The sequence below is a fragment of the Crinia signifera genome, chromosome 1 (genome assembly GCF_055691185.1).
Source record: "Crinia signifera chromosome 1, ASM5569118v1, whole genome shotgun sequence".
In the NCBI taxonomy this organism is placed as follows: Eukaryota; Metazoa; Chordata; class Amphibia; order Anura; family Myobatrachidae; genus Crinia; species Crinia signifera.
Window position 1 is genome coordinate 49,797,107 of NC_139217.1, and position 17,379 is coordinate 49,814,485.

At 47.1% G+C, this 17,379-nt stretch overlaps 1 long non-coding RNA gene across 1 annotated transcript in view; it reads right to left on the reverse strand.

The window, feature by feature from the left end:
• Nucleotides 1-17,379, reverse strand: part of LOC146011477 (uncharacterized) — a 150,396-nt gene that overhangs the window by 107,031 nt on the left and 25,986 nt on the right. The gene's annotated exons all lie outside the window — the stretch shown is intronic.

A 17,379-nucleotide genomic window follows, 5' to 3' on the forward strand; every position in this document is an offset into this window, starting at 1 on the left:
GATGGGAGACACCAGCGGGAAAGTTCATTGCAATTAGTCATGTATTTTTAAAAAACCTTATAAAAGACCGAAGGGATAATTAGTGCAGGCTACCCATGGCAGGACCAACAAGCTTCCGCTGTGGCTAAGGGTCAAGGGTACAGAGCTGTAGTAAGACTCTGAGGGGCCCTGGGTATGAAAATCGAGGGTGCCCTAAGGTATAAAATGAAATATATTTGTGTTAGTGTGTAAACCGTATATTCACAATCTGTGAAGGTTTTTTAAACTATTTCATTACGATATATACTCTTGTACAAATAGAGATTACTGGGTGACTACTCACTTAATACACCCTCTTATAACCTTGTCTCTATGTTTTCCACTCGCCCTCACTATGGGGGAGATTCTGTAAAGCAGAAATGCGGTAAAAACCCCGTTTTCGGGATTTTTACAGCATTTCTATATGCTATATGCCCCCTCCGCAGTGCCAGCGCTGCGGAGGGAATCGCCAGCAAAAGCTGGCGAATCCCTGCAGAAGCCTATAGGCTTCTTACCGCAGCGCTGTTTGAGGGATCCGTCACGGATCCCTCCCAGCGTGCCCTGCGGCCGGCGCCGGGGTCTGCGCATGCGCAGATGGACTCCCGGGTCACAGACCCGGAAGTCCAGTGCCGGCACCGCATCGCAAGTGACAGCTCTTATCGCAAGAGCTGTCCCTTGCGTTAATAACGGCATATATTACAGCATATGCCGTTATTAATAATGCGGTAGCCGGCGATAATGGGCGCGGATGTTACAACATCCCGCCCTATGAGGGTTTTATCAGAGGTGCTGCAAACAAATTCCCCCTCCCCCTTTCTCCCATCCATTCCGTAGCGCATCATAGAGGCCTCATTTTCCCCCGATGTATGTATATATATATATATATAAATACATATGTATCTAACTCTCCCTCTCTCTCTCTCTATACACACACACACACACGGGTTGTGGTCAGGATGCCGGTGTTCACTATACCAATGCCAGCATCCTCATTACTGCCTTAAGACCAGTGTGGGAATACCAACAGCAAGTAGGATGCCGGCGCTGTAATCTCAACTGTTGGGGAGGGGCCGAGTAACACCAGGAACAAGATGTATATGTTAGTGTGTACATTGAAGTTATACTGTCGATAATGTGTGTATTTTGTCTTTTGCTTTGTATTTCTTTTACAGGTCAACTAAAGATACCAGCGTGCACTTAGGACCTTATTCTGATTCATTCGGAACGCATGGAGGACCGTTGTTTTGTGTCTGGGCATGCGCGTTTCTGTGTGTGCACCCACGGTGAAAGTTTGCCGGGTGCGCGCACCCTACCCCCGAGCAGGGGGCGCAGTCTATTGCCGGGCAGCATCTGAGCGGGTGCTCAGACTCTGCCCGGCTTCTCCCGTCCCCGGCAGTGTGGCTTTGCGCAGCGTGACGACGTCTCAGGTCACGCTGCACAGCCCTCACAGTGACATCGGCCATGGCTTGTCCTGCGCGTGCTGCCCTCCCGCCCAGGCTGTCTGATACAACAGCCCGGCTCCATTGTTGAATGGCCGATTGTCCGCCCACCCGCCCGGCTCATAGCACACCTGCCCACCCTGCTCATCGCCCACCCGACCGGCTCATCACCCACCCGCCCGGTAAGCAAATATGCGGGGTGCCCGGGGCGGTTTTTGTATTAGGGATGCCAATCCCGGGATCCCGGGAATCTCGGGATTGGGCATTTTTCAATCCCGAATTCCGTGATTGAAAAAATGCCCCGGGATTGGCATCCCTAGTTGCATGTAATGAAATCTTCAATGTCAAAAAATTTTTTTGGGGTTTGGAAAAATACTGGGTTATTTTAGATTGTAGACTTTTACACACTTTACACATACTACAACACCCACATCTAAGAAATCCCTTATCAGTACATTACATCTCCAAACTGATTGCACAATGTTTGCAATACCCTAGATGTACTTCCTACTGTACGTACTACTTTCCACTACTACACTCCAATAAATAGATACAAAATTTTGAGTTGCATGTACTGTAATGAAATTTTCAATGTCAAAACTTTTTTTTTGATTGGTTGGAAACATACTGTGATATTTTAGATTGTGGATTATTACCCACATACTACAACACCCACATCTATGAAATCCCTTACCTTTGATATCATTAATGGGAGATTAGGCATTATTCGCACTTTTTAGAAAATTATTTTTTCATTACTGGCTCTTCTGTATATAAACACGGTTTGCTTATTACATGTCCTAGTAACAAGGGATCTTTAGTAAGGATATCCCAATGCCTGTTTACAATTTTTTCAATTTGGAGGTCTCTCTGGATGATCAGCCACATAGTGTTGAAATTCTCACCTTCACACAAAATTCCTCTGACACCGCTGAATGTTTGGATGTGAGCCCTGGTGACATCCTTCTACCCACTATGTCCACACACATGGTTGAAACAATCATACTTAAAGCCATCTCTGTTACATACTGTGTAACCAAGTGTTTTTCCGCTCCTACCTAGGGTGTTTTCCAACCCCTGGCATGGGAATGGGTACTCTACCGGGCTTTTCCATTGAATCCCTTGAGGGTTGAGGCCCCCTTGGAATAGCAATCTACTTAGTACCAGTGTTTCTTGCATCCCAAGGTTAAGGTACTAAGCTGGGCTTTGTGCTGTCTCCCCATCAGAGGCTACGAACTTCTGGAATGGGAGCATTCTACTAAGTCCCAGTTTTTTCCCACTCCTTGGGAATGGATACTAGACCGAGCTTTTTGCTGCATTATCCTTCAGGGGCTGCAAACCCCATCAAGAGAGTCACCTACTAGGCCCGGTGTTTCTCCCCTCCCTACCAGTGGGGGGAGGAGCTGGCTATCCCCTCGCCCCCGGCAGAGTGAAGGTACTCAGCTAGACTTTTCCCTGCCCGAGTATGGGAGATCCCACCCCCTCCACCCAATGGAGCAGTTACTCAGTCAAGGTTTTCTCTATTGTTCTGCCAGGGGCTGGTCCACACCCATTGATAAGAACACATACTACACTTTTGTTCCGATATGGGCCCGTCCTGTCGGATAAAAATTAAACAGCACTGAACCTTCGACCGACTGAGTATGGATGGACAAGACCGTTTTTGGCCGTTTATCGCTCGTACGGGACAGCGTACACACCTATACAATTGAACGGCCGTCCGACTCAGAATGGAAGAATGGCCCGACGATTGTATATATGTGTACCCAGCTTTACTCTTAGCCAAAAAGGCAGAGTAGTGACAAAACCATGCTGCACTGCAGGTGGAGTAGATGTAATATGTGCAAAGAGAGTTATATTTGGTATCAGAATTTTATCCACGGAACCACTAGGCCAAAAGTTTGTTATGGAGAAATTAAATATATTGTATATTAAATATATTAATATTTAAGAAATTGTGTTTTATATAACATATTTAGGTTTATTTATGTAGATTTGCTTCTGTTTATGATTGGCAGCAACAAGCACTGGTTCTGCCTATTACAATGACAATAATTAATTTGAATTGGTCCTGTACCACAAACCCGAGACCCCCATGTATGGGTCCCGAGGCACCCCAGGGTGCCACAGCACACAGTTAGGGAACCACTGGTTTAGTCGGTTCAAATCCACCCATAGCACGATATAGGTTAGGTCAACAGTTTCCAGGCAGAACTTCATCACCACGAACAAGGTCGACATGGAAAAAGGTTGACATGAGTTTTTGATGATATTTTTTCTTAAACTGACTTGTTCATACTTTACCATACGAGTGGACATAGAGAGAGAGAACATCATAGTGTAACAAGTGCAGCGAGGCACCATTCCCAAAGTATGGTGAGTCATGCGAGGGGACGCAGTACACTAACACGGTGTTCATGTTGACCTATGTCGACATTGCCACAAAAAAAAAAAACATGTCAACCGTTTCCCATGTCATCATTGTCCATGGTAAACCTTTGCTCGTGTCAACCTTTTGATCAGTGGACCGATGCAGCTGCTTCTCCTCCTATCCTGCGATACTCGTCAACTATCTTCCTATTCAGGGCACATTTGTGAATTCGCACCCTTGCGAGTCAACAAAACCCGCCTTGTGAATGGTGGCCGGCCCCCACCCATTCGCAAGGTGGATCCGCATGCAGGGCTTGCACACGGATGTTACAAAGTAACATCCATTCGCATCCTTGTGGTATCCGCCCCCATCATTTGATGGTCGGTGACCGTCGAATGATGGCGAAGGTGCACACAATATAAAAAAGTGACTCTAAAGTCATTTGTTATATGCGTGGAAGCTCGGGAGGAAGTGGGCGGGCAGCTGACATCCGGTAATGTCAGCTGCCTAACCCCGCACCCCTGTCCTCGGCTATTAGCTTAAGAATACCCATCGTTCACATGGGAACACCCATGGAACGCTGGGCATTCACATATGGTAATGAGCCAACCCGCCGCCCTCCACCTAGCAACCGCAAAGTTGGGTCCTTGAACCCTGCGAACAATCTGCATGCGCATTCAACAAACATTGGTCCCCATGCGAATGTGCGGCCACATCGAACGGAACTGAATAAATGTGTCAATGGTTCCACTGCTGTGGGCATTATGGGTACTATTTTGAGGTCATGCCCCTTCCTTGCGAGGCAACACATTTTTTCTCAGTGCACGGTGCCTCTTCAAAAAGTATGGGAGGTCACAAATGTATAATTTACAGGGGGGGAACAGAACACCCTAGAAGGGGCCCTGCTAACAACACTAAGTACCATTGGCAGCTATGAGCATACTGTAGGCCAACGAGCATTAGGAGTCAGTATTGGTGCCGGTTGTTTGGAGATTCTGCATATACTCAGTCTGGTTGTTTCTAACAGCAGCAGAAGAAGTAAGTGATTGAATCAATACATAATGATTCAAGTGGTCCTGGAGAGGTGGTGGAACTTATTTCCCTCCCCATCTCCCGGGATTAGGCGGAGCCTGGGCCAGTGCCACGTTTTGCTGTACCACCTGCAAACTACAAGATTTGTGCCCTACATCCCATTCTTTATCAAGTCTACTAAATATAGTATGTAACACTGCCAAGCTGTATTGCTGGGGAACAGTGCATTGCTTATTACCCCAAATTGGTAAGTAGATCCATAAGCAGGACCGCCAATAGTGGGGTGCTGTGGGTACAGCTGTCCCAGGCCCTGGCCTCTGGAAGGGCCCGGGCAGCTCATTTTGCCCACCGCAACCCCCCAGACTGCCTCCGCTGTGCTGCCTGCACATTTCCAGTCCGCTACCCCTCCCACTCATCGCCCCTCCTGACTCCTGCTCCCTCATCCCCTCCTTATCTGTGCAGACTGCGCTCAGTGCACTGACTGAACGCAGCAGGCCCTGAAGCACAGGCTTCTTCAATGCAGGATGCCAACAGCCAATAAAATGCTGCACTGGCTTTTGAGCCAATCAGAGCTAGTGTACCGCTAGCCAATCAGAGTGGCTGCCTGTACACAAACTCTGATTGGCTCACCAGCCGATGCTGCATTTTAATTGGCCGCCGACCAGCACAGATAATAAGGGGATGAGGGAGCAGGAGACGGGCGGTAAGTGAAGGGAGGGGGAGAGACGAGGAGGGGAGATGAGGGGGGTAGCATACTGGAAATCAGTCTCAAGCCCCAAAATTCCTAGTGGCAGCCCTGTCCATAAGTCATCAGTGCATGATTTAAGAAATCCTGAAAGCATGAGCTGCTGCGGTACATGAGTACTAGGGTTCAGATTTACATGTTTTTAGATCCAATTTTGGAAGGGCACAAATCTGTCCTCCGTTCTGAACCAGCTGCGTCTTCCACCATTTAGGAAAGTGCAGAATTGGTGAATCTGGATGCTAGGCTCCATATTCTCTGCATTATTATTATTAGTATTATTGTTTATTTATATGGCGCTACAAGGGTTCTGCAGCGCCTAACATATACATAGATGAGTAAAAAACAAGAAAATAACGAATTACACTGCAAGGCAATTTAGGGCAGGTACATGGTAAATAAAGACACTTCCATCAGGGGACAGGACACTGACGCAGCTATTATGGTGGCAGAGATGTATTCTAAGAAAAGCACATGAGGAGAGAGGGCCCTGCTCGTCAGAGCTTACATTTTAGATCTGTTTCCGAGCCTTGTGAGTTTTGCTCACAGCTAAAGTTCCTTAAAAGATCAGATACCGAGTTACTATTCAGAAATGAGTCAATTCTCCACCTGTATTGTCGGATACTTCTTATTGTGACCATTGTTATGCACTATGGATTTTGTACCCATCATAAATTTTGTTTTGAATGCAGATCAATAGAGCAATCAATCAGGCTGACATGCGGAGAAGAAACCCTTTACCCTCTTATAGGGATGAGCAATGAGGGACATAGAGGCAGCAGCCAGGGGGAACTGGGTTTTGGGGACAGCGAAATATTAATGAACACTATAAGAAATATGCTTCAAAAGAAAACATTGTTATAACGTTTGGTAATTAAATATTGATTCATGTCTTTCATAATCTGGGAATGTGGTAAAGTGGTAATTCTGTGTCTGTGGGGTGGGGGTGGGGGGGGGGGAGTTGTACTGTAAATGATTTGTTTTCCTCCTGCTACCCCCCCCCCTCCCCTCCCACTTAAGGTGCAAATATGCCAGGGATCGAACAGATCAGAATCAAGCCTTTAGTTCTGAATGCTCTCTTTTGATACATCCCATCTCGTATTATCTACTGTTAGCATTGGCATGCGTCTTTATTGTTGAACCTTTGATCCCAATTTGGATGATTCTAGGTCACTTTTGTGCCAACTCTGATCAAAACAATACAAGCAGACTTAAAAATAAATAAAAATGTATGATACTGTACGAAACAGTAAGGCAACAGTTGGCTATCTTGCTGCTGTGGAACTATAAGTCCCAGCAGGCTGGTGGCAGACTCCCACAGCCTCACTGTTTCTCTTCTCACAGATGACGCACAGCTGCCATCCACTCTCTATGTAACATCTGCTGCCTGCATCATTGATTATTTACTTTTAATATCGTTTTGCAGCCACAGTGAATAAGTCTTCCCGTCTTATTTTGATATACAGCCTCCCAGGGACTGTGAATAATACATGTCATTGTGTTTCTGTTTGGTTAATGCTGATCCAGTACAAACACTGGAGAAGACAAAAAAATCAAAAACACTTTGCCCTGCAGTGGCGCTGTACAGGGCAGGGTGCCAATCCAGGTGTCGCGGGGAGCCAGCTCCCCAAGTTATGGCCCTAGTTAATGCCAGCTTATTTTTGGAAAGGAATTCTTCTGGTCCCTCTTGGTTAGTGCCCATTTGCCCATTCACAGCTGGGCACGCATGAGCAGACCGTGCAAGATGAACAATGAGGAAGATGGGACTATGGCTTCAGGTCCCCAAGTGACAGCCAGTTTGGACATTGATCATAAAACTGTTCTCTAGTTTCCTCACTAATACCCCTTTCAAATGGCAAAAATATTTGACACAGGTTACAAGAAGGGTTAAACCCAGGTTGCCCTCTGTATAATGTGCAAGCTGGGTTTAGGCCAGATGTACTAAGCTTGAAAATTGATAAAACTGAAAGTGATAAACCACCAACCAATCAGCTCATAACTGCCATGCCACAGGCTATGTTTCAAAAATGACAGGTAGGAGCTGATTGTTTGGAGGCAATTTATTGACATTATTTTTACAAAAATTTGACATTTTTTTTGGTACTTGTTTCCTAGCACGGCCACAATCGCGGGCATCGGGTGTCATTTTTAGTGGTATACGACGCGACCGACGCGATGCCCCCGATTTTCCCATTGAAATGCATTGAAAAAAGTCAATATCGCGTCGGTCGCGTCGTATGCGGCTAAAAAAGGCTTAAATGGTCCAGACGCGATGCCCCCGATTTCCCCATAGGGAACAATGTTAAATGCCTCAATTTACTCGCGATGCCCACGATTTCCCATAGGAATCAATGTTAAATGGCTCAATTGACCCAAATCATCATAGGGAACAATGTTAAATGGGCCAGAAAACCCAAAAAACACCCCTGAACAGTGAAATGTCCCCCCAAAAGTAGTTGACGCCACCCCACGATCAACGCGAACCCGAAGCACCCGCCACACTATTCTATTCTCAACTCCACGCCGACGTGGATAGTGGGGGTATGAAAAGGTCGGAGGACGCGTACCGCCGCCCCTCGCGGGCTCGCTGCGCTCGCCACGCTTCGGGTTCGCGTTGATTGTGGGGTGGCGTCAACTACTTTTGGGGGGACATTTCACTGTTCAGCGGTGTTTTTTGGTTTCTGGCCTATTTACCAGTGTTACCTATGATGAATTGGGTCAATTGAGCCATTTAACATTGATTCCTATGGAAAATCGGGGGCATCGCGGGTAAATTGATGCATTTAACATTGTTCCCTATGGGGAAATCGCCCCCTATTTTTCCTCACGATGCCCACGATCATGATCGTTGTGGCTGTGCTAGGAAACAAGTACCTTTTTTTCACTCCCTTTTTACAGTAAACTTTCACTTAAATGTTTTAAAGGGCTTTTGAAGCTAAAACACCCTTTCTTTCAATATTTTTTAGTCATCAGATTGCATTTCCTATATTTAGAATGGGAAATGCGATCTAGCCAATATGTGAAAAAAAAACACAGCAATGAGCCATTTAGGTCCCTGCCCACTGACATAGAAAGCTGAGCGTGAGGGTGGGGACACAGGTCGATCACAGCCAGGGACCTGTGATTGGTGCTGTGGTGAGGGCTGACGGCCATCGGATACTCTTGCGCTGCTGATTGATCCTCAGTGCAATAAAATGATGCAGCGAAGCACCAGCTCACTTTACAGCACAAGGGGGTCATAGCAGGAAGAGAATCCGATGGACGGCAACCCTCCAATCACTGCTCCCTAGGTCAGGGGAGTATAAGCATAGTTGGGCTGGGAATGTCATGGTGGGGGCCCGGGGTAGCCAGCACGGCAGGGCCACCAGCAGCAAATACTCATGGAACATACCTCCATAGGACTGTGGAGTACATTTGAGCACATTCAAATATTTTTTCACCCTTGCAGACGGATGCGAGAGGATGTGTAAGTGTACTCGCACGGGGGGGGGGGGGGGGGGGGTGTTTTGCCCGGCAGCGTTTACCTGTTCACCAGGCTGCAAACATACGCTGACCTGGTAAAGCTGGCAATCTGACCAACGAAACGCGTTGGTGTTATCCTGGACTGTGATACCTCTTTGATCTGTGCAACCAGTTGGACCGTGATTTGCATCTCTCCACATTTTTGGATTGTATACCACACACCATTATACCTGCTTATTCTGCTGACCGCCTGGTCCCACTCACTGGATGTCTGAGGACCTACAGATCGGGGGATATTAGCCGTGCCACTCGTGAGATTTAGGATTGGTCCAAACATCCATCTTTAGGACCGATCCCTCCAGCGACATCCCGGAACTTGCTCAATATTTGTACCCCATTGGATTGGGACTGCTGCTCTAGATCAGTGCAGGTTATACAATAATACTGGGTCCCACTACTAAATCGCACATGTTTTTGATTCTTGCCATATTTGAATAGATTTTATTCCTTTATCAATTGTTTATTAAAAATAGTTTTGAATTGATTCACTTGGCTGTGTTGTTCATTGTGATCGCTGCTTTAGCACTTATTGCTTGGATGCTAAACTTGCAATGGGCAGACTCTCCACCCTTTAGAAGGCTTGGTACATCTCCCCCAAATTCTTTCATGGTATTGAGCAAATTATATGAAAATGCAGATTATATTATGGCAGAAATGACCCCAAACAGTGCGGAACTTGCCATGTAAGGGTCACTGCTAGACACTGCCCACTGTGCGTTATTGAGGGGCAGTGCCCGCTTCTATAGATTTGCCCTTGGAGATGGTTCTCAGCACTGGCCAATAGAAAACTAATATTCTTACTCTGCATATTGGATGCAGCTTCCGCCGGCTATTTTTACATTCCAGCATCTATAAATTATTTATTAGAGGAGTATTAAAAATGATAAAACGTAGAGTGTAATTAGATTCGGTGAACGTGACATAATGGGACTTGGCATGCTACAAGGTCAGCAGAGACCGTCGTGCCAGGGATCCGCTTATGTAGCCTCCCATATTGGCAGAGGAAAGTCCTGGAAGTCCTGGCTTGAACCAGATAATTGGTTGCAGTTTAAGTGTCAGAAGGAAGAAAACAAGACTCATAGTTACACTATAGTTACACAGTAGTTAAGGTTGAATAAAGATGTGCGTCCACGGAGTTCAACCTTTGGTTAGAGTGTATGATCCATTTGCTACTGTAAATCCATTATATAAACTGAAATCTGATTTTATTCTATACAGCTTATGATTGTTGTTTGTACCCCTGGATGTTTTTTACCCAATAGATGTTTGTCCAACCGGTACTCTTTACTTAGTTGGGCGCCCGTCGCGGGCATCGCGGGTACATTTATGTCTGGCCGCGACGCGACCGACGCGATGCCCGCGATTTCCCATTGAAACCCATGTTAAACATGGAAATCGTGTCGGTCGCGTCGCGGCCGGCCATAAATGTACCCGCGATGCCCGCGACGCGATGCTCCCGATTTGCCATAGGAATCAATGTTAAAAGGCCCGATGGACACGATTTTACTGTTAAATGCCTCAATGGACCCGATTTGGCCATAGGAATCAATGTTAAATGGGCCACAGAGCCCAAATAAGCACAATTAACCCTTAAATGTCCCCCCAAATTTTTAACGCCACCCCACGATCCACGCCAACCCGAAGCGTGGCGAGCGCAGCGAGCCCGCGAGGGGCGGCGGTACGCGTCCTCCGACCTTTTCATGCCCTACTATCCACTAGGGCGTGGAGTGAGAATAGAATAGTGTGGCGAGCGCAGCGAGCCACCGAGCCCGAAGCGTGGCGAGGGGACGCGGATACCTTGACAGTTATACGCGTCCCCTCCCAGGCTTCACAGGTGTCCGTGGCGACGCGGACACCTGTGAAGCCCGCGAGGGGACGCGTCTAGCTGTGAAGGTATCCGCGTCCCCTCGCGGGGCTCGCTGCGCTCGCCACGCTTCGGGCTCGGTGGCTCGCTCGCCACACTATTCTATTCTCACTCCACGCCATAGTGGATAGTAGGGCATGAAAAGGTCGGAGGACGCGTACCGCCGCCCCTCGCGGGCTCGCTGCGCTCGCCACGCTTCGGGTTGCCGTGGATCGTGGGGTGGCGTTAAAAATTGGGGGGGACATTTAAGGGTTAATTGTGCCTATTTCGGCTCTGTGGCCCATTTAACATTGATTCCTATGGCCAAATCGGGTCCATTGAGGCATTTAACAGTAAAATCGCGGTCAATCAGCCTTTTTAACATTGTTCCCTATGGGAAAATCGCGGTCATCGCGGACATCGCGGGCATCCCGATTTACCCGCGATGCCCGCGATGACCGCGATTTTTACCCCCGACGCCCGCGATTTCAATCGCTGGCGCCCATCTAGGTAAAGAGTACCGTCCAACCTTATTTTAAATGTATTTATTGTGTCTGCCGACACCACCTCCCCAGGAGGAGCGTTCCATAGTTTTACTGCCCTGACCGTGAAAAAGTTTTTTTCTTTTAAGGGAACGAAATCTTCTCTGCTGTAGTCTAAACTCATGCCCACGTGTCCTAGAGTCCTTCTTCAAAGCAAAGAGGGTGCCTGACAACTCGTTATATTGTACCCTGATACATGTTAAGTATGTCTCCTCTTAAATGTCTCTTTTCTAGTGTAAACAATCCCAAATTGTCCAATCTGTCTTCATAATGCAATTTCTCCAACCCCCCAACTTTTTCCAGTTCTATGATGTATTTTTTGTAGCGCGGGCCCAGAATTGTACTCTGTATTCTAGATGTGGTCTAACCAATGCTTTATAAAGAGGCATAATTAAATTTGCGTCCCTAGACTCTATACCTCTTTTAATACAGGCTAGTATCCTGTTGGCCTTTTTAGTAGCTACTTGACACTGAGCACTACACCCCAGTTTGTTATCTATTTTAACTCCTAGATCCTTTTTCAGTTCTGAACTACCCAATGCCACCCAACTTAGGTTATAACTAGCACACTGGTTATGTGACAGTATGTCTTCACGAGATGCATAACCTTGCATTTATCTACATTTAAGTTACCTAATTTTCCAGTTTTTTGCCCACTCATCTAGTTTATTTAGATCGTTCTGAAGGCTAGATAGAGTACATCCTTGTTTGTTCTAATTACCATGCTAATGGAGAGAAAGATCTGAAAAAAATAAATAGAGTTTAGAGGGTGGCTAATCCCGGCAGGTGGGAGATTGGGAAGAACGTGGGGGCAGGTGGAGATTAGTATGAGATCTGTCAGAGAAAACCCAGACTCCCCAAGACTCAGGGAAGAGCGCAGAAGATCAGAAACGGGGTTAGAAGAAGCTTAATCAGCAACAGATCAGGAGGAGAGAAGAGACCAGGGAACACCTATTATACACCCGCTAAGTGACAGCTCAACTAGTGTCCCCATTAAACCAAAAAAAGGGTGGCCAATGGTCACCCTACTGAGATGTCTATCCACCGCCTTGCGTATTAACATGCACCATGAGCTGCACATCAGTTGCACCGCTGGACTCTTGGGTCAGTGCGATTCTGTCTTTAGATGTAGTTGCTGACCGCTACACACTTGTCTGGCTAGTCATGTCCCCATTATACCACCCGCTGACTGAGATCCTTGCACAGACTGAGTACATTGGGCGCTGTGTCCACCTCTTATTACAACCCAGAAACTCAGAGTAAATAAATATACCTTTGCAGGATGACTGTAAAATGTCCAGTCACTTTCTCTGTATACTAATACAGTAACTACAGCAGGAGAACACAGGCAGAGAACATTAGCGCTGATGGATTTGGATATTGGGTCCCTGCAGAGCCTTTGTAAAGCCAGCATTGATTCCTCATAAATCTGCCATTGGCTTATTGCTTCTGTTTCGTGTTCTCCTTCAGCCAGCAGATATTATCCTATGTCATCGTGCAATGCATCAGTACATGTGCTGTATATACAAGGTGAATACAGATGCGGGCAACCTGTATATAGCACAGAATGTCTCCCAGGTTCCACAATCACCTGTCGGTTCCCGAGCGGACTGCCCAGAGGCATCCTGTAGTTTCTGCTTCTGATTGCTTTGCTGTGTTGTTCTCGCTGCTACAGAAAGTAGACCACAGAAATGAATGTTCCATAAAAAAAGATAGGATAGTTTTTAATTGAATCTTAAGAAAATCAAAATGTGCCTTGGTGACAACAAAATGAATACTACCCGAAGTAGAAGCCAGAACTGATCGATAATATGATTGGTAATGGTCCCTACTTTATGGGGGGTATTCAATCTCAGTTCACGACTGTCGATCGGTCCCGACAGCCTGACCCTGGCCTGTTTTTGTTTTGCTCAACAGCATATCGCCCGGTGGGATTCAATGTCCCACTTGGCAATCAGCGAAAAGGGGGCGTGTCCGCGTAAACGGCCGTGAATTGTCGATATTCGCCCGTGATCGCGACAATTCACGGCCATTATCGACAAAACGGGCCTGAAAGCTGTGGGGCCCGTTCTGTCGATCTGCCTGCTCAATGCTGTCGGACAAGACAGCATTGGATAGGCGCCCGTCGCTATTTCTCCCATCAGAAATAGCGGCGGGGATGTAATACCCCCTATATCTGTATTTGTTGTATTGAAGTTGGATTGTCGGAATAATGTGTCCAATTCAGATTGACTTGCTAAATAGGGTGCACAGGGTAAATTCCAGATGGGCCCCGCTACCTGAGGGCCGCACCCCCCTCCTCTAAGGGTCAGGTTCCAGACCATGCATTCAAACGATACATTGTTACACTACTAAATGGTCACTAATTTGGGACCGTAGCCATCCTGTCAATCAAATTTAAACCAGATGGAAGGGCAAATTTGTTCTCAGAATGGGCAAACCACCTGCACTGCAGGTGGGGCAGATGTAACAGATGCAGAGAGAGCTTTATGAGTGATATTGTGAACAATATTTGCTAGTCTGTATACTCCATATTGTTAACAATGAATTTTACCAGTGGCGGCCCGTTCCTTTTGTGGGGAGGGGGGCCACCTCTGATCACGATGCAGGCCCCCCCCCCTCCTGTTGCCAGCTGCCGCATGCGCAGTACAAACCTCTGTACTGCGCATATGGCCAGCTTCCATGGGCTGCTTCGGCAGTAGCCCATAGAAGTAATCATGGTCCCAGCGCCTGTATCATACAAATGACAGGCACTGGGACCAGCGTGTGCGCAGTACCGATATAGGTAATCCACATATGCGCAAACGGCGAATCCGCACAGCAGCGTGCAGAAAGGGAACACCTCCCAATGGGACTGCCTTTGTGACTAGCAGGTAGACTGCATCTGGATTCACTACAGTGGCGGATTTTAGCTAGGGGGGCTGCAGCCCTGCAGTCTATAGGTAAAATCCGCCACTGCATTTTACCATGTGTCGTTAACGACCCTCTCCCTCGCTCAAACATGTTTGGATGAGGGAGTCCTCCTTAACAACGGTCATGCTGCAGCCGCAGCATGACTGTCGCTCCACCGTAATCACCCCATGTGTATGCACCTGCCAATGCCGGCATCCCGCCAGGTCCCTACCGCCGCCAATATCGGCATCAGCGGGACTCGTTAAGTGTGCATGGGGCTTTAAACAAATAATAATAAAGATCTTTTGGGTGTATGACGTCATTATAGTGTATTACAGATCCTAACTGTTGGGTCGATTCAGACCTATTCACACAGGTCCCAATCCGTCCCAGCATGTGCGATAATGCGCATGTGCAAACCACCGCAACGAGTGGTTTTGGCAAATTTTTCATTCGCCTAGGCGCTCGAAGCATGAGTGACAGGTAGGGGTCCAGAAAAACTGTGGGCGTGCCTATACTGTGTGAGGACTGGGGTGCCTAGTGACATGCATTTATTCAAAGCATCCTAGTTATATAAGCTGTAAATAAAACCTAGTTCTAGCATTCTGGGACTATTTCAATGTCACCCCCCACCCCGGCCAGCCTGACTACCACCAGGGCCTGCGCCACCACTACGCAGCTTTAGGCTGAAGGGCGGCACTTGGGAGCAGGTCCCCTCCATCGGCACATGGAGCAACTGGGCAGCGGCCGTAACTCCCTCCCCACCCTGGGGAGCGACTCGTTGGTGACCGCAAATCTCCAGCGGCGGAGCGGGTGAGTGGTCTCCAACCGCCCCTCCTGTGGAGCGACTCGCTGCTGCTGCAATTCTCCTCAACCGTGGAGCGATTTGCCGGCCACATAACACACCCCCCCCCCCATGGGGTGCTGTAATGCCTTCCACCGGCCCTGACTACCACACAGTAATATGTTGTCCCTATGTCTCATCTTCATTATCTATTCAAATCCTGTCCAGCAAATGGTCTGGTTATTGCAGGCAGATGCAAAAGTACCCACATGCAGCCTATGAGCTCCCCTCTGTCTTTCAGCTAATTACTTATTCCCTGTAAAACCTTACATCCCACCCATCCATCATAGAGTGCGATCATGTCTGAGTACACATAGGACGAGGCTTACTGACACATGCACGGATAAGGAGTTGGACAGAGGAGTACATGAGAACCTGGCTGGTGGTAATCAGAGGCTTGTTCACGCTCCAGCTATTGATGAATACATTCCCGCAGAACCCTGAGAGAGCCTAGGCAGGAACATCCATCTGAGCACAGGAAAGATGTTACAGGGGACACAGCGGCTCTCAGCAGTTTTCCCATTAATTGCAGCGGTCCTACAATGAGTGTGAGTAGGGAGAGACAGCGAGTGCTAAGGGGGTAACACAAGGCGTAGCCAGAATTCTAACCGCCGCCATCAGTAAGTGCTAGGCCCGTTTTGCTGCTGGCCTGCTGCACGTGTTGCATCAGTTGTAGATGTGCTGCTCCCTCCAGGTATCGGTACAAGATGCGAAAGGTCCAGAAGTCCTCAAAGAAATAGTCCAAAAAACACTCCAAACGCGTTTTCGATTGCTGCCTGCAATCTTTATCAAGGAGATAGTGTGTGGACCAATCACTATACCTTAAATACCCCTCCCATCCAATAGGAAAAAACAGCATGTGAAATTAGAGACACTACAGTCCAATCGCCATCCGGTATGTAACTTCCGGTTTCGGCCGATGACGATTTCCGGTAGTGTGGAACGCTGCGTGCGTTCCACACACTCTCAGCTTCCTGCCGGATGTGACATTTGTGAAGCGCTGCGTGCATACTGTGTACTTCCAGCCTCCTGCCGGATCTGAACTTGGTAGTTTCCGGCGGCGTGGAACGCAAATGATGTTGTATGCGTTTAAAACCTCAGGGTAATATTGCAAGCAAGGGCTTCCATAGATGTGGTAACTGCAAAGGATGTAGAACGGTTGAGTATAGGGGAGTCACGAAGTATAGCGATTTAACCATAAATGGAACGCAACACAAAATTGGGGAATTTATAACCTGCAACAGCAAGAATATAATCTACGCCATCGAATGTTCTTGCCATCTATTTCATATAGGTCGTACCTCTAGGCCTTTTAAGGTTAAATTGGCGGAACATTTAAATAACATCACCAAGGGACTAGAATCCCATTCCCTTTCGTAGCATTTTAAAATGAAACATGATTCATCCACTAAGCATGTCATCAGATTCTTGGGTATAAAACAGATGTTCAGTAATGTACGGACCAAAAATTTGGCCACCAGACTTGCACAGGAAGAGATGAAGTGCATTTATAATTTTAATACATTGAAACCAGGAGGGCTCAACCTCGACTTCGAGGTTAAATGGTTTTTATGAATTTTGCACTGTCACTTTTTCACTATATGTATATATAGCTTTTATGGCCCCATACTTCTAATTAGTTGTTTTTACTGCATCTGTCATTTTATTATTAATTTTTTACATGTATTTGTATATTAGATTTTTTACGTCAGACCTTTTTAAACATAGATATCTATTTTATTGTTCCATGTCTATTTTTGCACTTTATTTATGCAATTTAGCACTGTTATGAGTCATACTAATACTATGCCGTTTCTCAACCGTAGTTTCATGCAAACAACGGAGACATTCCATTCCATTCCTGCCACACTATGCCGGAAATACGGCGGAACGGTCCATAATGGCTTGGTACACAAACAGTATCATATCCGATCCGCCAGGAAACAGAAAATATATGGAACGCATACAACATCATTTGCGTTCCACGCCGCCGGAAACTACAAAGTTCAGATCCGGCAGGAGGCTGGAAGTACACAGTATGCACGCAGCGCTTCACAAATGTCACATCCGGCAGGAAGCTGAGAGTGTATGGAACGCACGCAGCATTCCACACTACCGGAAATCGTCATCGGCC